The 23566-nt window shown below is 40.8% G+C and overlaps 1 pseudogene across 1 annotated transcript; it reads right to left on the bottom strand.

The window, feature by feature from the left end:
• Positions 1–2236: 2236 nt before the first annotated feature.
• On the bottom strand, positions 2237–21719 carry LOC308243453 (plasma kallikrein-like; annotated as a pseudogene). The gene is made up of 7 exons: positions 21662–21719; positions 17742–17904; positions 15859–15965; positions 13471–13630; positions 12913–13049; positions 4156–4283; positions 2237–2428 (listed from the first exon to the last, which is right to left on the bottom strand). The product of its transcript is annotated as a plasma kallikrein-like (transcript).
• Between the last annotated feature and the right edge of the window lie 1847 nt (positions 21720–23566).

The raw sequence follows: 23566 nt of genomic DNA on the forward strand, positions 1-23566 counted from the left end.
GATAAGGCTTTTATTGCCAACCATTTTCTTCTGTTTCAACATAAAGCAGCATCCACACAGAACAAAGAGCAATATCTTTATTACATGCCCAAGTAAAAGATGAGGATGTGTTTATTTGTACTCATTTCCTGGAACCCAGCCAGATTTGACGAAATCTGGAGATATTTCCCTCTGGAGGAAATTTAACTCTTCAGTGTCCTATTGTGTGGTTTGTGAAGAACCCACACCTTGTGGTTGTTTTTCAGCCACTCCATGTTTAGCCCTTCCTATCACTGAGAGTCTCTGAGTGTGGACGGAAAAACTCTATCTCTCTCAGCAACTTTTCTATTTTTCTGCTTAACCTACACAATATTTTATAAATGGTCACTTCTGTGTGAAAGTACTTCAGCTTAAAGTAGCACACCTGGTATCAGTTTGGTTATCACAAGCAAGTTGGAAATTTGTGTTACATAGATTTTTAAAAATATATATATTATTATTGATTTCACTGAGGAAGAGAGTGGGAGTGAGATATGGAAACATCAATGATGAGACAGAATCATTGATCTGCTGCCTCTTGCGTGCCCCCTATTGGGGACTGAGTCTCCAACCTGAGCATGTGCCCTGACCAGGAATTGAACCGTGACCTCCTGGTTCATGGGTGGACACTCAACCACTGAGCCATGCTGGCTGGGCGCCTTACATAGATTTACATCATCCATTCCAGGGCTACTTGCTCCTGCCTTGAATTTACAAGACTGAGCTCTATGAGAACTTTTATACCTAACTAGAGGCCTGGTGCATGAAATTTGTGCACGTGGGGGGGGGGCCCTCAGCCCAGCCTGCACTCTCTCCAATCCGTGACCCTTCGGGAGATGTACGACTGCCGGTTTAGGCCCGATCCTGGGGATTAAACCGGCAGTCGGACATCCCCTCACAGTTTGGGACCACTGGCTACCAACTGCTCACCTGCCTGCCTGCCTGATCACCCCTAACTACTGCCCCTGCTGGCCTGGTTGCCCCTTATTGCCCCCCCCCCTGCCGGCCTGGTCACCCCCAACTGCACCCACCCACCGGCCTTGTTGCCCCCAACTGCCTCCCCTGCCAACAGCCTGGTCGCTCCTAACTGCCCCACCCTGCTGGCCTGGTCACCCCTTACTGCCCCCCCCCTTGCTGGCCTAGATGCCCCAAGTGCCCCCACTGCCAGCCTGTACGCCCCCATGCAGCCTGCTGTTCAGTCATTTGGTCACCCCTCACTAACCCCCCAGCTGGCTTGGACGCCCTATGCAGCCTGCTGCTCGGTCATTTGGTTGCACCTTACTAACCCCCTGCTGGCCTGTTCCCCCAAGCAGCCTGCTGCTCTGTCATTTGGTCGCCCCTCACTAAACCCTCTGCCAGCCTAGTTGCCCCATGCAGCCTATTTGGTTGTCCATTCGGTTGTGATGGTCGCTTAGGCTTTTATATATATAGATAATACTTCTGAATTACTATCATGGGTCCCGATGTCCACTAAACCCACATCCAAGCAGATTCCTTGCCCTCCACGAAGGCTGTGTGATGAGCCCAGGGCAGGAGCTGCAACCAGACACCTGCAGCCCCACATGTCACCCGGTCATGGTCAGCCTGGAGCCTGTGGCCACTCCAAGGTCACTAAAGCAAGAGGTCAAAATGAAAAGATGCATTGCCATTCTCCCAAGTTCAAATATCTCACCTCTTTCTTAGAAAAACGGATGTTACACAGGTTTCTTCCCTTGCACTTGTTCAAGAAACCCCAAGCTTACTGGCTCTTCACCCCCAGTAAGGTGGGCAGTGGTAGGGTTAACGACCTCATGGGTGAGGCACAGAGAATTGTTATCCCTGAGATACACTGAGTTCCACACAAGCAGGGAGATTAGAATGGCACCAGGCACTGTGCTAGAATCTGAACTATTTTCTTTGGTTCTGTTTCACATCCTGGGAAAAAACACTCTTTAATCACACTCTTTCGCCATTTTATTTCACACCAAACAATCATGGAGAGGTTCAGTGTTATCTCCATTATTAGTGTGATTAGCAAATACTGGAAGCATCCCTCTGTGAGACATCACCCTTAGCCCCGTTGTATGCTGTCTCTTTTTATCCCCATGGCAGGGATGCGAGGTTGATATCACTCTCCCAGTTCTGCAGATCAGAGCCCCAAGGATCAGTGTTCGAATGAAACCCACATTGCAAAACTTACACTTCAGACTGGCCTCCTCCACACCTCTGAGGAGTTTCCTCACGCCGGTGACTTCATCAGAGACTGTCCATCACTTTCCTGTGTTTTTTCTAAAATCCAGTCCATGTACTCAGCAACTTTGGTGTAGACACCTGGTTGTTCCCTGCGGCCACAGCCTTCACCCCAACTGGTGATGCCCACCAAATGCCACATTCCGTTGTGTTTACAAACTAAAGGGCCACCTGAATCTCCCTGTGTCACATGGGCAGGAAAAGAAAGTGAGAGAAGGTTATGACAGATGTGCCTTTAACATTCTGTAGTCACACCACACACGTCCGATTTCTTATAGATATTCAGGCATCTCATATGGCTCATTAGCTGCTGAATGTGGTGAAAATTATGTAATTCAATAATGTATTGTCCAACGAAGAAATGTTGACATCTTCATTCCACTGTCAAATAAGCCTAATATTCAGGCAATCAATGATTCTCTCTCATCACTGATGTTTCTATCCCCCTCTCCCTTCCTCTATCTGAAAGCAATAAAAAGATTTAAAAAAAATAAGCTTAATATTCTTACATTTTAGGATAATTATTGTACATACAATTGTCCTCCTTTAAATATAGCATGTCCCTGCACAGATTGTGACATCTACACTAAATATAGACAAATATGTAAATTGACCATACCTCTGCAACGCCAAAGCCAATCAGGAGCAAGTATGCAAATTAACCTGACAAATATGGAGGGCCTGTGGGCATCACAGAGGTATGCAGGTGCCAAGCAGCTGGGGCCGGGGTGGGGTGGGCTGCTCAGGGCCTATGGGTGCAGGCACCACACGGCCAGTGGCAGGGCGGGGCGGGCCTTTCAGGGCCTATGTGCGGCAGGCGTCGAGCGGCCGGGGCGGGGTGGGCGTCCCCAGGACCCTGCCTACTTTGAGCCTGTGGCCAGTGTGCATGTACGTGCACCTCATCAAGCAGCCAGGGTCCCAGGGACGCCACTGGTGTCTGGGAGCAGCTGGAGTTCACAGTCCTTTTCCTTTGTGAATCCCCTAGACCGTGGTCGGCAAACTGCGGCTCACAAGCCACATGCGGCTCTTTGGCCCCTTGAGTGTGGCTCTTCCACAAAATGCCATGGCCTGGGCAAGTCTATTTTGAAGAAGTGGTGTTAGAAGAAGGTTAAATTTAAAAATTTTGGCTCTCAAAAGAAATTTCAATTGTTGTACTCTTGATATTTGGCTCTGTTGACTAATGAGTTTGCTGACCATTGCCCTAGACCAGAAGCAGAAACCAAGAGCGTGGGAAGCACAGGAAATTCTTGGAATCTTAGTTCTGGTGGCAGTCCCTGGACTGGAAGCAGAAGCCCAGAGCGTGGGGAGCACCGGAAATGCTGGGAATCGTAGTTCTGGTGGCAGACACGTTGCGGGATCTCCTAGACACTAGAGCCAAGTGAGCCTGGAGCAAGTTACTGTTGCGGGTGGGGATGGAGGGAAAGCAAAGGTGAGAGACATAAGTAAAGTCACACTGTTGAGGGAAAATTAAAGGGAAGATACCCTGCAACTTCTAGGAAATCTCCACAAATGGAGCAAAGAAAAAAAAAAAGCCCTCTATTATTCTGTGAACACCAAACCAAACTGCATTGGGGTCTCAGACAATTCACTCATATGATTGCAAAGACAGACAGAAACTCCCAGATTGGAGAGGGTGCAGTTCGGGCTGAGGGACCCACCCCCCTGTGCACGAATCTTTGTGCACCAGGCCCCTAATATGTTATACAAATGTTATATAAAATTGAATATATATATATATATATATATATATATATATATATATATATATATATATTAGAGGTTATATATGAAATTATAAGATAATTTAACTCTGATTTTAAAAACACTATAATGAAATATTCTATTAGAAAATATATTTTGAAATGGATTTTCCCAAGTTTGCATGATTTTTATAACTGAAGGCATTACCTTGCAAGCATCTTTTCCCCCTTCTTTATAACCAGCACAGATCATCTGTTTGGTTATTTTGAAATCTTTATATCTTTTCTAGCATTCTTCATTTGTTACCAAAGGAATATTTGCCTTTTGTAGGATATTTTAGATCTCACCTATGAAGTAACCGATATATAAGTTCAGAAGGAGAAAATACAATAAATGTGAAAATAAGACTGAAGTCTTAAAGCAAATCAATCAGAATGATGAACTTTGCATTAAGGCCATTTCTTTAGTATGGATATACATACTAAAGGTGAGAAGGGAGAATTACACCACACACACACACACACACACACACACACACACACAAACTCACACAAAAAGAGAAGGAAGACTATACCCTTTATTGGCCTCTGATGCTGTACTAGAACAACCTCAGACCCTAGTCTGATCAGAGACTTTGCTTCTATATTCTCTGCCATTCCTTCATCTCAATAGAAGTTTCTCAGAAATCTCCTCCTGTTGCCTATAGTCTAAAAGACTGAAGCTATTACCTTGTAGTTTTTGTTTTTATATTAAAAATGATATTTTAGAGAAGGAATATGGCTGCTGATGGGAAGGCAGACTGCAAGATAGTATGTGAGTGAGAGAATGAAGAGACAGTGTGTGGACCCACAGGAGTGTTCATTTGTGAGTTGAGGGACAGCTATAATCCAGGGGACTGTGAGGGATCACTGGACGGGGTTCCCCTGACCAGGCAGCCTCCACTGCTGCTGGAATCCCTCCCTCCCGGAGCAACCAGCTCTGATGCGGAGACCGCACTATCTTGAAGGGGAGAGTGAATGTTGTCGGAAGCCTGAAATTCCTGGGAATATACAACTGCACCCAGCAAACAGCTGCGAACCTGGAAACACTAGTCCTAAGTGGTGTGAGCACGCAGATTTGGGGGAGCTCTACACCCCCGCATGGAAAGGTCAGATTTCGCATGGAATAAGGTGAGGTCTGTGGTCCAAGCAGGAGAGGGAAATGCACATGAAGGAGTTGGAGGATCTGGGGAAGTTCCCATCAAGAAAAGTCCGCGGCTGTTGGGGCTGGCGTGATCCACGAATGTGGAAGGGGTTCTGCAAGGCTGCTAACAGAAGGGAACTCTAAAAAGCAACCCATAGCTGAACTGGGCACAAAAGGCCAGCCTAAAAATTTTAACAGTGTGCCAGCTGCCTAGACCCAAGGGGAAAAAAGACTGCACAGGCTTGTGCGCAGCGCCAGAGTTCGCACACTTACTCTGGCTCTCTTTTTTCCCCTCTTTAAATCCTTGCTTTTGATTACTAAGCCCAATACATAGGATCACCCAATTGGGGACACTCTAAGAAACTGCAGGGAAAAGTTGTTTTTGTGGAACCTGGGGATCAGAGTGGGGAATAACGATCAGAGAACCAGCTCTGGGGCAGCCCATTCCCCCAAACTGCATTAAGTGCCACAGGAAAAACGAAATCTAAATGCTAGCTAGAAAGGACCTATAGACCTGGAGGTTAATCCAAAAACACTGCCAGCCAGGGGTTGAAGCTCAAATTGACTCTTGTGTAAACACAAATAAAGGAATTCAAGAAAGTAAGACACACCACCTGCTTAAAAATCAAGACTGGCGTACAACACTGAGGAGCAGTGGAACTCAGGGAACTTCAATACTGTCCTGACTAGGAAACAGGCAAGCCAAACAGAACAGTAGAGGAAGTGAATGACCTTCACTACTGCACATTTTTATTTTTTTCATCTTTTACTGAAGAAACTAATTTTTTTTCTTTTTTCCTCACTTGATTTTACCTTTTTAATTATTACATTTTTATTTTTAATCAGTATTATTACTACTACTACTATTCTACCTTTTTTTTTTTAAAGTGTCATTTTATTTTCTCTTTATTTTATTTTGGGATTAGTGTTCTACATTCTATTTTCATCTTTCCTTTAGCATCATTTTACTCTATCTCAACTTTACCTTTATGCCAACACTCTCTTCCTCACTTTTCCCCTTATGTTGTCCTGTTTCTCTTACCCTATTCCTGCTTTAGATTTTCCCTATTCCTTCTTTTTACCCCCTGTTAAAATTTCACCCTACTTATATATCTAATTTCCAATCCCATGCTCCAAGTCCATACACACCTCTCTCTTCTCCTTTTTCACTATCCAAATTTATTTTCTCTCTGTCTTTTTGTTGATGTTTGCTTGATTGTTGATTATGTTGGCTTTTTTATGATTGTTTGTGGGATTGTTTTGCTTTTACTTTTTGTTTTGTTTTTGTTTTCTTTTGTTTTTGTTTGCTTCTTGCTTCTGTTGTCCCTCGCCTCGCTTGATATTAGTTGTTGTTTGTAGTTTGCATTCATCTCTAGGTATCAGTTGCTGGCATTTGTTGGGATTAGTGGCTGTTCTATTGGATTTTTTCTCCCCATATAAATAGTTTTTTGCCCTCTTCTTTTTTATTCTCTTTCTTATCTCTCTTACATTTTATCCTTTTCCCAATTTCAAATTTGAACTCTTTTTTCCTCTTCTTCTTTCTTTCTTATGCTCTAATTCTCTTTTCTCTAGTGGTCACCTTTATTTGGGGTTATTAATATCGTGAATACATTTGTGTTCAGTGCCTTGTGCATTGTGCCTTATTGTGTTGTATTTTGTGCCTTTAAATCAATGCAGGAGAGAGAAAACTACATAAACAGACAGCCAGAGAAGGGAGATCATGGGGAGACAAAGAAACAACCTGCATATGAAAGAAAAGCAGGCATCACCAGAAGAGGAAGTAAACAAAATGGAGGCAAGCAAACTGTCAGAGAAAGAATTCAGAGAAATGGTCATAAGGTGGATGAAAAGAATGGAAGACAAATTCAACAATATGTGTAAGAACCAAGAGGAAATGAAGAACCAAGAAGAAATGAAAAATGACATTGCTGCTATAAAAAACTCAATAGAAAGCATCAGCAGTACACTAGAAGAAGCAGAGGACTGCATCAGTGAGCTAGAAGACAAGGTACAAAACAAATACCCAAGCAGAGAAGCTTCTAGAAAAAAAAATTAAAAAGCAGGAGGAGAGCTTAAGAGAACTTTGGGACAACACAAAACAAAACAACATCCACATAATAGGGGTTCCAGAAGGAGAGGAAACTGAGCCAGGAATCGAAAACCTGTTTGAAGAAATAATGACGGAAAACTTCCCTGATATAGGGAAGAAAAAACCCACACTAATCCAAGAAAAAACCCACACAAATCCAAGAAGCTCCAAACAAAATGAACCCCAAAAGACCAACGCCAAGGCACATTATAATTTAATTGGCAAACACCAACGACAAAGTAAGAATCTTAAAAGCAGCCAGAGAGAGACTAAAAGTTACCTACAAAGGATCCCCCATCAGACTAGCGTCTGTTTTCTCAACAGAAACACATAAGGCAAGAAGGGAATGGAATGAAATATACAAAGTCATGCAAAGAAAGGGTATGAATCCAAGAATACTGTACCCAGCAAGGCTAGCAATCAAAATTGAAGGTGAAATCAGGAGCTTCACAGACAAAAAAGGACTAAGGGAGTTTATTACTACCAAACCAGCAATGCAAGAAATGCTAAAGGGTCTGCTGTAAAAAGAAGAAATAGGAAGCAAAGAAGGAACACAAGGATAAAGAATAAAAATGGCAACAAATAAGTACCTATCAATAATAACTTTAAATGTAAATGGATTAAATACCCCAATCAAAAGACATAAGGTAATGGAGTGGATAAGAAAACATGACCCATATATCTGCTGTCTACAGGAAACCCACCTCAGAAAAAAGACACACACAGACTGATGGTGAAGGGATGGTAAAAGGTTTTTCAGGCGAATGGAAATGAAAAAAAAGCTGGGGTAGCAATACTTATATCTGACAAATTAGATCTCAAAGTGAAGGACATATCAAGAGATAAGGAAGGCCACTTCATAATACTAAAGGGAGCAATCCAACAAGAAGAAATAACTCTGGTAAATATATACACACCAATACAGGAGCACCCAAATACATAAAGAACGTCTGGAGGATATCAGGGGAGAGATTGACAGCAATACAATCATATCAGGGGACTTTAATACCCAACTATCACCATTGGACAAATCCTCTAAACAAAAAATCAGCAAAGAAACATCAATCCTAAATGACTCACTAGACCAGATGGAATTAATTGACATCTTCAGAACATTTCACCCCAAAGCCACAGAATATACATTCTTCTAAAGTGCACATGGGTCATTTTCAAAGATAGACCATATGTTGGGACATAGGCAAAGTCTCTTCAAATTCAAGAAGATAGAAATCATATCAAGCATCTTCTCAGATCACAATAGCATAAAACTGGAAATCAACTACAATAAAAACAATGCAAAAAAATCAAACACATGGAGACTAAATAGCATGCTATTAAACAATGACTGGGTTACCAGAAAGATCAGAGAAGAAATAAAAAACATCATGGCAACAAACGACAATGAAAACACAACAATCCAAATTATATGGGACACAGCGAAAGCAATCTTGTAAGGGAAGTTCATAGCTCTACAAGCCTACTGCAAAAAACAAAACAAAACAAAACACAAGAAACAATGGTAATAAATGATCAAACCCTACAACTCAAAGAGTTAGAAAAAGAGCAACAAGAAAAGCCCAGTGTAAGCAGAAGGAAGGAAATAATAAAGATCAGAGAGGAGATAAACAACATAGAGACAAAAACAACAATACAAAAGATTAACAAAACCAAGAGCTGGTTCTTTGTAAGGATAAACAAGATTGATGAACCTCTAGCCAGGCTCATCAAGAAGCAAAGAGAGAGGACCCAAATAAACAAAATCAGAAATGAAAGAGGAAAAATAACAACAGACCCCAGAGAAATACGAAGGATTGTTAAAAAATACTACGAACAACTCTATTTCAACAAACTGGACAACCTGGAGGAAATGGATATATTCCTAGAAAAATACAACCTTCCAAACTCAATCAGGAAGAATCTAAAAATCTTAATAGGCCAATAACTATGGAAGAAATTGAAGCAGTCATCAAAAAAGCTTCCAGCAAACAAAAGCCCAGGGAAAGACGGCTTCACAGGGGAGTTTTACCAAACATTCAAGGAAGAACTAAAACCTATCCTCCTCAGACTATTCCAAAAAAACTCAAGAGGAAAGAACACTTCCAAGCTCATTCTATGAAGCCAGCATCACACTAATAACAAAACCAGATAAAGACAACACAATGAAAGAGAAATACAGGCAAATATCCCTCATGAACATAGATGCCAAAATCCTCATCAAAATTCTAGCAAATCTGATCCAGTAGTACATCAGAAAGATGGTACACCATGACCAAGTAGGATTTATCCCAGGGATGCAAGTATGGTACAATATCCACAAATCAATAAACATGATACATCACATAAACAAACTGAGAGATAAAAACCACATAGTCATATCAATTGATGCAGAAAAAGCATTTGACAAAATCCAACACCCTTTCTTGATAAAAACTCTCAGCAAGGTGGGAATAGAAGGATCATACCTCAACATAATAAAAGCCGTTTATGACAAACCCACAGCCAACATCATACTCAATGTGCAAAAACTAAAACCATTTCCCCTAAGAACAGGAACAAGACAGGGATGTCCACTCTCACCACTCCTGTTTGACATAGTACTGGAAGTATTAGCCATTGCAATCAGACAAGAAGAAGAAATAAAAGGCATCCAAATTGGAAAAGTAGAAGTAAAGCTGTCCTTATTTGCAGATGACATGATATTGTACATAAAAAACCCAAAAGACTCCATCAAAAAACTAACAGACTTAATAAGTGAATTCAGCAATGTAGCAGGATACAAAATTAATGCCAAGAAATTTATGGCATTTCTATAAACCAAGAGTGAACTTACAGAAAGAGAGGCTAAAAAAGCAATCCCATTTACCATTGCACTAAAAAAATTAAGATACCTAGGAATAAACTTAACTAAGGAGGTAAAAGACCTATACATGGAAAATTACAGGACACTGAAAAAAGAGATAGAGGAAGACATAAACAGATGGAAGAACATACCATGTTCATGGATTGGTAGAATCAACATCATTAAAATGTCCATATTGATAGATTCAATGCACTCCCCATTAAAATACCAATGGCATATTTCACAGACCTAGAAAGAACTCTCCAAAAATTCATTTGGAATAAAAAAAGACCCTGAAGAGCTGCAGCAATCCTGAAAAAGAAGAACAAAGTAGGTGGGATCTCAATACCAGATTTCAAGCTGTATTACAAAGCCACTGTTCTCAAAAAAGCCTGGTACTGGCACAAGAACAGACATATAGATCAATGGAATAGAATAGTGAATCCAAATATCGACCCAAAGCACTATGCACAATTAATATTTGACAAAGGAGGCATGAACATACAATGGAGTCAAGACAGTCTCTTCAATAAATGGTGTTGGGGAAATTGGCAGACACAATAAAAAAAATGAAACTAAACCACCAACTTATACCATACACAAAAATAAACTCAAAATGCATACAGGACTTAAACGTAAGACAGGAAACATAAAAATACTAGAGGAATCCACAGGCAGAGAAATCTCAGACGTATGCCGAAGCAATTTCTTCACTGATACTGCTACTAGGGCAATGGAAACTAAAGAGAAAATAAACAAATGGGACTACATAAAAAAAAAAAAAGCTTTTTCACAGCAAAAGAAACCATCAACAAAACAACAAGAAACCCCACTGTATGGGAGAACATATTTGCAAATGTTATCACGGATAAAGGTTTAATCTCCAACATCTATAGGCAGCTTATACAACTTAATAAAAGGAAGATAAATGATCCAATAAAAAAGTGGGCAACTGACCTAAATATAAACTTTTCAAAAGAAGACAGAAGGAAGGCCAAGAGGCATATGAAAACATGCTGAAAGTCATTAATCATCCGAGAGATGCAAATCAACACAACAATGCAGTATCATCTCACACTTGTCAGAATGGCAATCATCAACAAATCAACAAATGACAAGTGCTGGAGAGGATGCAGAGAAAAAGGAACCCTCGTGCACTGCTGGTGGGAATGCAGAATGGTGCAGCCATTGTGGAGAACAGTATGGAGTTTCTTCAAAAAACTAAAAATGGAACTCCCATTTGACCCAGTAATCCCACTTCTAGGAATATATCCCAAGAAACTAGAAACACCAATCAGAAAAGATATATGCACCCCTATGTTCATAGCAGCACAAATCACCATAGCTAAGATTTGGAAACAGCCTAAATGCCCATCAGCAGACACAATTAAAAAAAGAGAGAATTCTTACCATTTGCAGCAACATGGATGGAACTGGAGAGCATTATGTTAAGTGAAATAAGCCAGGCTATGAAAGAAAAATACCACGTGATCTCACTCATTTATGGAAAATAAAAATCATTATAACCTGATGAACAAAAAGGTAGATACAGAGGCAGTAAAGCATCGAACAGACTGTCAAATTACAGTGGGAAGGCTGGGGAGTGTTGGGGAGGGGGGGGAAAGAGATCAACCAAAGGACTTGTATGCATGCATATAAGCACAACCAATGGACACAAGACACAGGTGGGGTGGGATGAGGGCATGCAACAGGGGGAAGGGGAGGCTGGGGGGAGGTCTATGGGGGAAAAAAGAGATATATGTACTACTACATGTAATACTTTAAACAATAAAATAAAATTTAAAAAATGAAATTTTAAAAATATATAACTAAAAAAATAAACCAAATCTCTGGCAATAGAGTAGCATTTTGTCCAAGTAAAAGCAAGTCAGCATTTTCCATGAAGAACAGTTTATTTACAAATAATTTCCACCAGTGTCCAGTTAAAGTTACTTTTAAATCTTCCTATCTGGAGTAGTCAAAAATTTGAACAATCTGCATATTAAAATTAAAAATCAGTACCATTTGAATCAATAAATCTGGTACACATTGGGGGAGGGGAAAAGGTGGTTCTGGGGAAGAGAAGGAACAAATAAGAAAAGAGATGCTTTGTTGCTGACTTCCCAATCTTCCATGGAGGGGTCCTAGCCCAGCACCCACTACAGGGCTTGGCACAGAGTTGTCACTTGATACTTTGTAGAATTGGCTACCAGTGATTTGATTTCAATAACAACTTATCATCCCCGCCCTGATCGGCTAAATAAGGCAGAATGTCATGGCAATTTTCTGGATAATTCAAACTGAAATTACTTGTATGTCTGAAACAACAGGGTTTCATGGATTCCTTATGCCAGAATCACTTGACTACACAATGGACAGCACCAAGAAATGACCCTCTAGCTTTCTTTGCCATATCACTGCACTAGCCTCCCATTGCTGCCATAACAGATGACCATCAGCTTAGTGGTTTAGAACAACACATCTATTTTCTCACAGTTCTGGAGAAGAGAAGTCTGAAATGGGTCTTACTGAGCTACAATCAGGATGTTGTCAGGGCTTCCCTAGCCTTTTCCTACTAGGGGCCACCTGCATTCCTTGGCTCATGGACCCTTCCTCCATCTTCAAATCTCTCTCTCTCTCTCTCTCTCTCTCTCTGACTGATTGTTCTGCCTCCCTCTTTCTCTTATAAGGGACCTTGTAACTTCATTGGGCCCATCCACATAATCCAGAATCACCTCCACTGTCAAAGTCCTGACCTTAGTCACACCTACAAAGCCCCTTTTGCCCTATCAGGTCACATAATCATAGGTTGTGAACTCATTTGGAGAGCTCTTATTATGCCTACTACAATTACGTAGTGAAGGAGTAGCCATGGGATTACCAATTTCTGAGAGTGCACAGGACTTCAGGGAGAATCCAGATGCCACGTTTTCCAGCACCTTTATACTGGTCGGTGTTCCGGTTGGACTGTGCTTTAACAGGCAGTTGTTCCTGAAGGTGAAGAAAGGAGGTTACTTTGCTTCCTACACCGCAAGGTCCACACAGCCATCCATTTCATGTTGAAATGATCCATGGACCATGAAAAAATAAACAAAACAATCTAAACAATGACTGATAATGAAATAGACATCCTCCTCCTCTGCAAAGGAAAGGTTAAGGAGAGAATGGGGTGGGAGACCTTATTCTATAAGACATTTTCCTACTGAACCTTCATTCCACAAGCACAGCTATCAGTGAACCAAATGAAAATTACTCTCTTCAGGGGAAATGATAGCAAAAGTAAGTATATTAGGAGAGTGCTTAGTTCTAAACGCCCTGTTTAGTTTTCAGTTGGAAAACAAAAAAGGTTAAGAAGAATGCAATTCAATCATAAAATCACTCTGGTAAAGAACAAACACTGAATTTTGCTCACCGGTACTCCACATTGTGAAATGTTTGCCTGGCGTAGGTGAAAAATTTGCAGTGGATGTTATTGGTGCACCTTTGTTGACATTCTTCAACACTTTCAGCCTTAGATACATTAAAGTTGACTCCTCTCATATCAATTTCTTCATAAATGTCTCTGTGGCAAGCTGAACAAATAAGATGCATAGAGCAAATTCAGTTTCCCTTCTAGAAGCCGATCATCAATTTGGACGGTGTAGTTTTGAAGGGTGATATTCTGGTTTTGACAACTGCCCTATTCATTAGGGGATTTAGAATTTTTATTACATCATTAAGTGATCAAGCTGCTTGAAATAAACGCATTCTAATATGTGTTAGAGTACTGGCATGGGAAGGGGTTACTTTGCTTCTAAACTGCAAGGTGTGTGCAGCAATACAGGTAATACTTTGCTGAAATGGTCCATGAGCAGTGGGAGATGAGGCGGTAGTAGTGAGGCCCTGCTGCTGTGTGCTAGGTGGTTGCCTCAGTAAAGCCTTAACCTCTTGCATTGAGTGAAGGAGCTTCTTATCTCTTTGCCCATCCCTTGGTTTTCAACTACTCATGTCTGGTTGCAAATTGCATCTGTCAGCCCTGTGATTGACATCTATATGTCACAGCATTATCATACAATGTGGAGAGTTCTTTATAGGCATGGTGAAACCATTTTCCTTCTTGCTTTTAAGTTTTCTTAAAATCCACTTAACCACCCTTCCAATTAAAATGTATCTTATATTTTAAAAAAAGATAGACAATCTTTTCACAGACAGTGAACCAAATTTATGAGTTAGGTTCTGTTTTTCCTTAAAGAAAATAATCTATTGTATGTATTGTTCCACTCCTAAAGGTAAGGTTGAAAAAGTCCTAAAACTAGACTTAATGGTGGGAATGACAGAAAACACACAAAGGATTAGAAAAACAATACATTGAGGTGGGCAGGACCGTGGACTACTCACGGTGCTTCATGCACACAGGAGTTTGCAGATTGTAGAAATGGAATATCTTCCCAGTTCTGCTGCATATGAGAAAAGAAACAGGCTAAGAGTTGGGATGGGATACTTACAAACCAAAACTTTTCTTTACGGTTAGTTTAAAGCTATAAACCTACTTCTAAATGTTTGAAACTAAAATTGGTCCTGAGTTTAGAAACTTTATTTGCCTGGAAATTTTTCACATTAATTTTTTAAAGTTATTTGGGGGAGTTAAAAGGGAATATTAAATCAAGCTCTGTGGGTAGATTAATGGAGGAGGGGCAATAAAGACAATTGAAAAGGCACAATATTATTTTTCTTTAAATTTCACTGATACCATAATTAAAAATAATGCTTATTTGGATAATTTACACTAAATTCTCTAAAGGTATAAATGTGATCTTATAAATCAGGAAATGTACTCCTCCTATTGGCTGAGTCAGGCCACCATGTTTAAAACTAAGGGCTGCTCACTTTACAAACTACAGGCACAAAATGTGTTGTGCTGAGGGAGTGGTGTTAACGGGGGAGGAAAGAATAGAAAGTTTGTAAACATCTGAAATTTGAAACTATGAGGTTAACTGTAGATAAGAAACATAGAATAGCAAAGGTGAAGAGTCACAACATGATTATTTTTAGTTTCTGCCAACCTATCAGTTAAGAGAATCTTTTCAGTACTCTTTTGTTTTCTGATCAGTCATGTGAGAGTTATAGGTCATTTGCCTTAAATTTATGAGGATAGGGTTGGGATTGTTTCCCAACACATTAGTAGCAAAAAGCATCAGAATTAAAGTTCTCTGGCCTCCTAGTCCTCACGTTTCTTCTAAGCAGTGTTATTTTTAGCAAGAATTGCAGAACCCAGCCCTTCAGGGAGGGGGGTTAGCAAGGTTTCTTAACCTCAGCACTGTAGATATTTGGGGTAGAGTATCTTTGCTGGAGGTCTTCCTTGTGCCCTGTGGAATGTGTAGCAGTATCTCTGATATCTACTCACTGGATGCTAATAGCATCATCCCCAAGTTGTAAAAACGGAAAAAAGTCTCCAATCATTGTCAAATGCCCCTTGGAAAAATGACAAAATCACCCTGGGTGAGAATCAGGAAGAACCACCGGGATGACCCCCTCTGTGTTCTCTTTAAGATTCTTCTCCGGAATCAAGGGAAGACCACTGGCTGGATGTGCATTTCCTTTCTGCAACTCTTACCCTGTAGTGCTAAGCTCATAAATAATAGAGGCTCCCTAAGCATGTGTGGACTAAAGACAAGAAGATACATCCAGAGCACTACCCTGCTCTGTCATCTTTCTCAGCGCTCCCTTCCAAATATCTGCGGGAATACAGACTTGGAGCAGAAGCTACTCTTAGGGGAGACTCATTATTCATTCAAATTGAGCTGAGAAAGCCACACCTTACCACTTATTCCATGACCACATTGCTTTAAGGAATGTCCGGAAATTGCCCTTGTCCGTGGCACTCTTGGCAGAGCTCCTGTAACACTGTCTTTCAAGAAGCAACCAAACCTGTTTTTAAAAGCAACGTCACTTAGGAAGTAGAGGAATAAATACACATTGAGGAAATGTCTAGCATTTTTGTACACTAATAAATAGAGCCAGCAATAAGAAAAACAGGGCAGCTTCCCTGACACTTGCTGGAAAGAACATTCTTAGAGGCAATACAATATTTAATGGTATTTGTAATACCTAACTTCAGCCTTGTTTTCCTTTACGTTTACATTTTTAAGTGAAGAAAGTCAATCATATTAAAGAGTTAATGACTTTTCCTGAGGTCCTAAAATTTGGGGGAATTATGTTCCTATCTGGTGATTATTTTTATATATACTTTCATTTACTTAAGAAATTATTTCCTCCTCACCTGTGTGACTCAGGAGGTCACAGTTGGATTCCAAGACAGGACACATAACCCGGTTACAGCCTCCATCCCCAGTAGGGGGCAGGCAGGAAGCAGGCGACCAATGATTCTCATCATTGATGTTTCTATCCCTCTCTCCCTCTCCCTTGCTCTCTCTGAAATCAATTAAACAAAAAAGAAATTATAGCCCTAGCCAGTCTGGCTCAGTGGATAGAGTGTCGGCCTGTGGACCAAAGGGTTCCGGGTTTGATTCCAGTCAAGGGCAGGTACTTTGGTTGCAGGCTCCTCCCCCACCTGGGCCCTGGTCAGGGCACCAACAGGAGGGAACCAATGGATGTGTTTCACATCGATGTTTCTCTCTGTCTTTCTCTATCTCTTCCAGTCTCTCTAAAAAATCAAAGGAAAAATATCCTTGGGTGAGAATTAACAACAACAAAAGAAATTATGTCAGTCATGAGAGTTGAATCTACATATGGTGTTTATCTTGCTTATTAACTACTTCTAGTCCACACCTGATGAAAGACTTTTTTTCATCTTTAATGTCAATCTTAATGGTGATTTCATTATTCAGAAGATTATGGAACGTAGCTCAACTTTATTTAAAAAGTTAATGCCTCTCACATCAAATCTGTTTTTTGTACAAGATTAACATGCAGAATCAAAGGATGATTGTTTAAGTCCTATTTTGTTTTAATTCAAATAGAATGAAGATTAAAAAAGAATTATAAATGTGGAAATGGGAATGATGAAGACACATTCATTCTGGACATTGATCAAAATTAAAGAAAAGTATAATCAAACTATGGCTGTATTTAGGCAACTTTATGATCTAATAACATTTTTAATTAGCAATTATTTTTTCAGTGCTCTTACTTTTCCAAATTACCAGTTAAAAATATATATTCATTCCCCATATGTACCCTAGATGACCCAACTGTCCTACTATAAGCACCATTCAGACCTGGCCCCTCCAAAGGTCACAAGTTCTGGATCTTATTCAATTATATTCTCAACAAAATGCTTGCTTTCCATTCTCTTTTCTTAGGACTGTGCTATTGACAGTTGTGACCATGAGTTTTTGTGCAGGTGAAATATACACCTGTTATTAAATCCTTTCTTGAAACAATCGCTTCACCCAACAATTCACAAGCATTTTCCTTATAAACCTTTGATAGAATAAGACTAGCTTCTACTGCTTTAAGTGAATGCAGCACTTGTTTAAAATGCAGATTTCCAAGACAAAGTGACTTTGGTTCAGTAAGTCTGGGCTTCAACCCAAGAAAGTACTTATGGAAGATCCACTCTAGGTGACTCCTTGAACCCCATTTGAGAAGCATACCCCTGTGAGATGCTGCACCACTTTGCACACACCTGCTTCCATTTTGAAAAATGACTAGCTTCCCCAATACGGAAATATCACCTTTTACCTTTTATCTGTGCCGTTAGTTAAGCTTGCAGGGAGAAAACTGAATAGCAGGCACCTGGGGTGAAAGGTGCACATCACCTGGCAGTGATGGGCGCTCGGGGTGTACATGGCGGTCACATCACCGCCTCTGAAGAAGACATTCGTATATAGTTGAGTTACGCATCCTGTGATATTATCATTGTAAAAACACACATTAATTGGGAACAAATGCAAATAATGCTTTTAATAGAAATGTATCTGTGTTCTGATCCTTCTTAGTTCCTCGATGGAATACCCAAAGATCTGTGCAACATGATTTTAAGTAGAGAGGCAGAATAAAACATATTAAGGCCTCTATTTGAACAAGGTATAATGCAAAGGCATTTTATGGGTACTTCTATATGAAAAAACACTGGGGTGGATTTTTGTTAAATCTAATAATAATTTGCACATAGATTATTGCCAAGAAAATTCAGTCCTAGCTTGGCCTCTCTCTATTGCCTGACATGCTATGAAAATATCATGTCTTAAAAATAATGATGTATGGTCTCTTTTCAAAACACTTAACAAACATCCCCCTAGATTCTCACAATAGTTCTGTAAGGGAAGCTAGAGACAGGCTTGATCAGATGCATCTGACTTTTTCTTTTTTTAAGAAAGCAGTTAAGTAACTGGGTTTCAGGGCAGTACCGACTTATCCATGATCCACAGGGCTAATGAGAGTCCCGGGACATGAACCCGGCCCTTCTGACTTCCCATCTTGTTCCCTTTTATTGTCCAATATTAAATGTTCTTCCTCATCTCAGTTTAATTAAGCAAATTATCCATTATTGGGCATTTATTACTTTAGGAATGAGTGCAAGGCAGTGTTGGCTCAGTTTCTACAAGCTCTGTTTTTAGATAATTTAAGCAAATGCATGTATATGCCAAGCTGAAGATATATTTGGAGGTATTTGCTGTTTGGAATTATTCATAGTTCTTAAGCACCCTGCATCCCACATGTTATTATTGTTATCTTTACTCTTATACTCTTGGGTTTACCTTGAAAGACCCACTTCAAAGTCTGCTTCCTAAGCTTTTCTAACTCCAGTAGTGCATTCCCTCTGGCTGGTCAACTGTCCCTTAACCACAGGATATTCCGGGACAACCTTGTCCATGGCTTAGGACAGCAGTCATGCTTCAGTGTTAATCATGTCTATTTTTGTATTGTCTTCCAGCTTAGACACATGTATTTCATTAACACTCAGGTTTAAAGTTCCTCTGACTGTCCAACCCCTCTGAGGATTCTAGCCCTGGGCTCTATTATGACAACCCAACCTAACAAAATTGCTTCTCCCCCTCTCAGAGGTGTGGCTAAGATGACTTGCCTCTGGGTAAGGTTTATATTTAGGAAGAGCAGCGATCTCTTTAGGTGGGAGCTTCTGGGAATACAAGTGCCAGGAATACAGGAGTGGCCTGCTTCTTAGGTGACTGGTGTTTTTGGCTGATTCAGAATTACTAAGCTACCACCTTCCCCACCTCAATGCTCAGAAAGGGTGCAACAATGAGTGGTGTTAGCCTGAGAGCCCCCATTCTGGGCCTGAGCCCTTGTCAACTGCCAGGTGACTCGGCTGAGGGTAAGGCAGCTAGAAATACACTAAGTTTGGAGAGAACCAGAAAGAAAGTTCTAGTGAGTGTTCTTGTTTATGCTCATAACCTGGTGATGATGATGATGACAACTTGATGAGAGGCTTTCTGTACTGTATTTTAGAGTGTGCAAAGCAATGTGACACACGTTATCTCATAACATAGAGTTATGTTACATCACACTGGGCTTGTGTCATAGACTTTGGGCTATTTGGTTTTGCTTTAGAAAATTATATAAGCAATAAGGAGAAGAACAGCACTCTGATTTTTAAAAATTGGGTGAAGGATATGAACAGGTAATTTGCAAAAGTAAAACAAGTGACTGATTAAGTACATGAAAAATTGTTAAGAATCATAACTACAGGCAAGTTAAACCAACTAGATGCCATTTTACTCACCAGAGTAGCAAACATTTTAAATTATCTAAGTTCCCTGTGTTGAGGTACTGACTTTAGTTGCAAATGATAAAAACAAACAAACAAACAAACAAACAAAAAGCCTAGTTCAACGTTCAAAGTAACCGAGTACAAATGAAATGTACCGGCTCAGACCCCAGCGTCCACGGTGAATCTGGATTCAGGCAGACCTGGGTGAGGGGCTCAGCTGACCCTATTATAACGCCATTTGTCTGCAGACCATTGCTGTTTCGGTGTCTCCTTTGCTCCACATAATGGCAAGACCGTGTCAGAGCCCAGGCCTCTGTGTGCTCCCATAGCTCAAGTCCAGTTTGAAGGAGAAAAACCAGGATTATCGCTAGAAGTGCAAACAATAGTGTTGTTGCCAGGCGGTGGCTCTGAGCAGGTCACCTCAGCAGCAGGCTGTGTGCACTGACTGGGTCAGGCCTGCCTGGGTCACAGCCACCAGCGCATGGGCTCAAACCGGGAGGCAGCAGTTTCCCAGAGATGAGTTAGGCGACTGCTCCAGAGAGGTGAAGAGCTGCGGGGACAGGACAACTGATGAACAGCCCCGTCAGCTACGTGGGGAAACGATCCCTCCCTTGGGCTGGGGAGAAAGTCAGCGTAGGAAGAGCCTTTCTGGAAGCCAATTTCACAATGTAGAGCATGAAACCTCCCCAACCCCCACACCTCTCTACCCTGTATTTTATTTCTAAAAGGTTATTCTACCGAAATAATTGAGTCTGTGTGCAGGAATCTGCATGCAAAAATAACATGAATAGGGGGGAGTACTAAGCTTCAAGTAGCATGACATACAAATCACATAAAAAGATAGCTATAAATAGGAAATGTGAGTAATAAAAATATCTATAATTAATAACATCTTTGTTAAATATATAGAAAAATAAATGGAAGATTAAACAAAAGACCTTTAAAAGTAGCCATTTCTGAATGATGAGATTATAGACAATATGTAGTTTCTCATTTTCTGCTTACTTGCACCTCCAATTTTCCTAGCATGAATATATATATAATTTTTTTCCAAAAAGAGAAAATGGTGGTGGCCATGGTTCAGGGCATCTCTGGCTTCTAATCCTCAGCATCCAGTGGATTTGTACGTGGTTATGGCTCAGAAGAACAATGAAGAATGAGGGTACACGTGGAGGGGAGTTGTGGTTTAGAAAATAAAAGCTTCTTCCTGAAGAAATTATCTCTCTTTAGAAAGGAAACCTTCACCCAAGAGGTGTTTATCTTAGCCATACATCTGAGAAATAAGAAAATAGCACCGGGGTGCTATTGTCCTATGTCAACATAAACTCCAAATCCACCCCTAAGGGCGGCACAGACAAAACACCCCTCTACCAGGATTCAAGGGAAATGGTGTCCAGAATCCTCCTAATTCCCTGAAAATTTCATGGAATGGGGAGAGAGAGAGTAATAAGGTCAAAACCACTGGTTTGTTGAAACTAGAGGTTTTCAAATGATGGCTTACTGAATTGAATTTAAACCAGGAACTTTCAATTTTGAAATGGTTCTCAGGTTGCCTGAAAGAATCAAAGTATGTACTGTGAACCTGTTAGGGTACTCAGATTGGACACAGACACTTTAAAATGCCTGGCTCTCTTGAATATTCAGACAGAGTTGATTTTACTAATGTTGATGGCTGGCTGATTGTTCTAGAGCTGCTTTGCAGAGAGTCCTTTCCAAACAGAAGCTTCTGCAACACATACCCAGAGGCACTCTCACTCCTGGGCTCCTCGCCCTGAGGTGCCTGGGAAATGCTGAGCATTAAAAGGACTTGTCCTGACTAATTAGGGCCTGGCTCCTTCCCCAAAGCTCTATGTTCAGTAGCTTTTTCCAGAGGTGCCTGGTCCTTCCTAACTTCCCTCCCACACCCTTAACTGGTAGGTAACCCACTCACCACAGGAGACTGTAGCAAACAGGCAAATGAAATAAGCTGCTTGGCTGAAGGGAACCATCCTAAAAGAGAAAGCGACACATGTGTGACTCTGCTGGGTGCGGTGTATTTAACATGAGCCTTAATCTAAGGTGAAGGACAGTTTCTTGTCAACGTGTGGACGGTGAATGAAGCACACAATTGCCATATAGAGAACGTGGCTTTTCTACACATTCTGTGGCCCGGACTCGACACAAGATGCAAACTGAGACATCCAGAGGAATAATCGTGTTCACTGCTCGTTTGTCACCTGTGTTGTTCGGAATTGTGGAAAGGGACTTGGTAGAAGGGAACTAAACAGTTGTGAATCCTCTTGAGTTGAACAGAAGGAAAATTATTGTAAATAATGGCAATAATATCGTTCCAGATTCCCCAAGTAGAGCTCTCAAAATATTCAAGCGCCTTTATTAATTTTTAAATCAGCCAATATTCTTTTGAGTTTAAAACAGCTAACACTTAAATATTTCCACATATAAGAACACTACTTTCTCCAACACTTTCTAAATAGGCAGGCAATTAAAACAAACTAGTGGCTTCTTCATAAAATAAAAACTAGACTTAATTTTTTAAAACCTGCTTTATTTGGAAGCAATGGGAATAATAGAAATTCTCTACCTGAAGGCACAGCTGCTTCTGAGCTTCTGGGCTGAGGGTCTCCCGCCTCGGACAAAGGGCCACCGTCTGCAGCCTCCCTGCTGGGTTCTACAGGCCGTGTTCACTTGCCTTTGCTATTGACTTTAGCTTTCTGCTAACAGTTTCAGTGTTTTGTGCTGTCAACATGGTCCATGAACATGCCATTCCTGTGTCCAGCTATTGAATACATTAACTGTTTCACGTTGGGGCCGTACAGTTCGTACCCAGGTTTCCTTTTTGAAAAATGTTCGTCACATTCCCCATTCTTTGGGGTCAAATCAAGCTTAAACCTCATCTAACGGGACTCTTTCCATTGTAATTGCCCAGCTGCACAACTGAATTACAGGTGGGTGTGGATAGCTGAAGCTGAAAGGATCTTCTGGCAAATGGTACCTATGCCATGAGCAAAGAATCTAACAACACTGAAATTTAAGTACAGAACGGAGTTGGCTGAAGTCTAGGTCCTGCTCCCACCTAATTCAGAAAATACGATGTAACACCGCTGACAAGCTACAATTCCCAGACCAAATCTGGCCCAGTACTTCTTCTTGCAAATAAAGTCTTATAGGCACACAGCCATGCGCATTCAGTCATAGATTATGGAGGCTTGCTTTCATCCTACAACTACAGTGAAGCAGGTGTGACAGAGACAGTAAGGCCCACAAAGCTGAGAAGATCTGTGATCTGGACCTGCTTGGGTGGCTCAGTTGCCTGGAACACCCTGCTGTACACCAAAAGGTTGAGGGTTCAAATCCCAGACAGGAACATATCTGGGTTGTGGTTTCCATCTCTGGTCAGGGCACATCCAGGTGGCAAATGATCGATGTTTCTCTCTCTCTCTCTTTCTCCCTTTCCCTCAGTCTCTAAAATCAATAAATATCCTTGGGTGAGAATTTAAAAATAAAAAAGTAGGTTGGAAACCCAGTTTAGCACTCATGGCATAGAGTTTGGACTTCTCTGTCAGGATACCTTGAGTGCAAAAAAACATGCTGGTTTCTGAGGAGCCCATTTCTGCTCAGGACATCCTATTTTATTTTAATTTTCAAGAAAAAGTCTCCCTATACACTGAAATACACCTCCTTGCAACTTCTATCCTTCCATCCTAGATTTATCTACTCCATCCACACAAAATAATTTATTCTCCTTTTTGTACTTTTTAAAATATTTAAAGGCATAACCACTTTCCCACTAAATCTCCTTTGTTTTCTAACTATTCTTCAAAATTGCTTTACATCA

This window comes from Plecotus auritus, assembly GCF_963455305.1.
Source record: "Plecotus auritus genome assembly, chromosome: 3".
NCBI lineage: Eukaryota > Metazoa > Chordata > Mammalia > Chiroptera > Vespertilionidae > Plecotus > Plecotus auritus.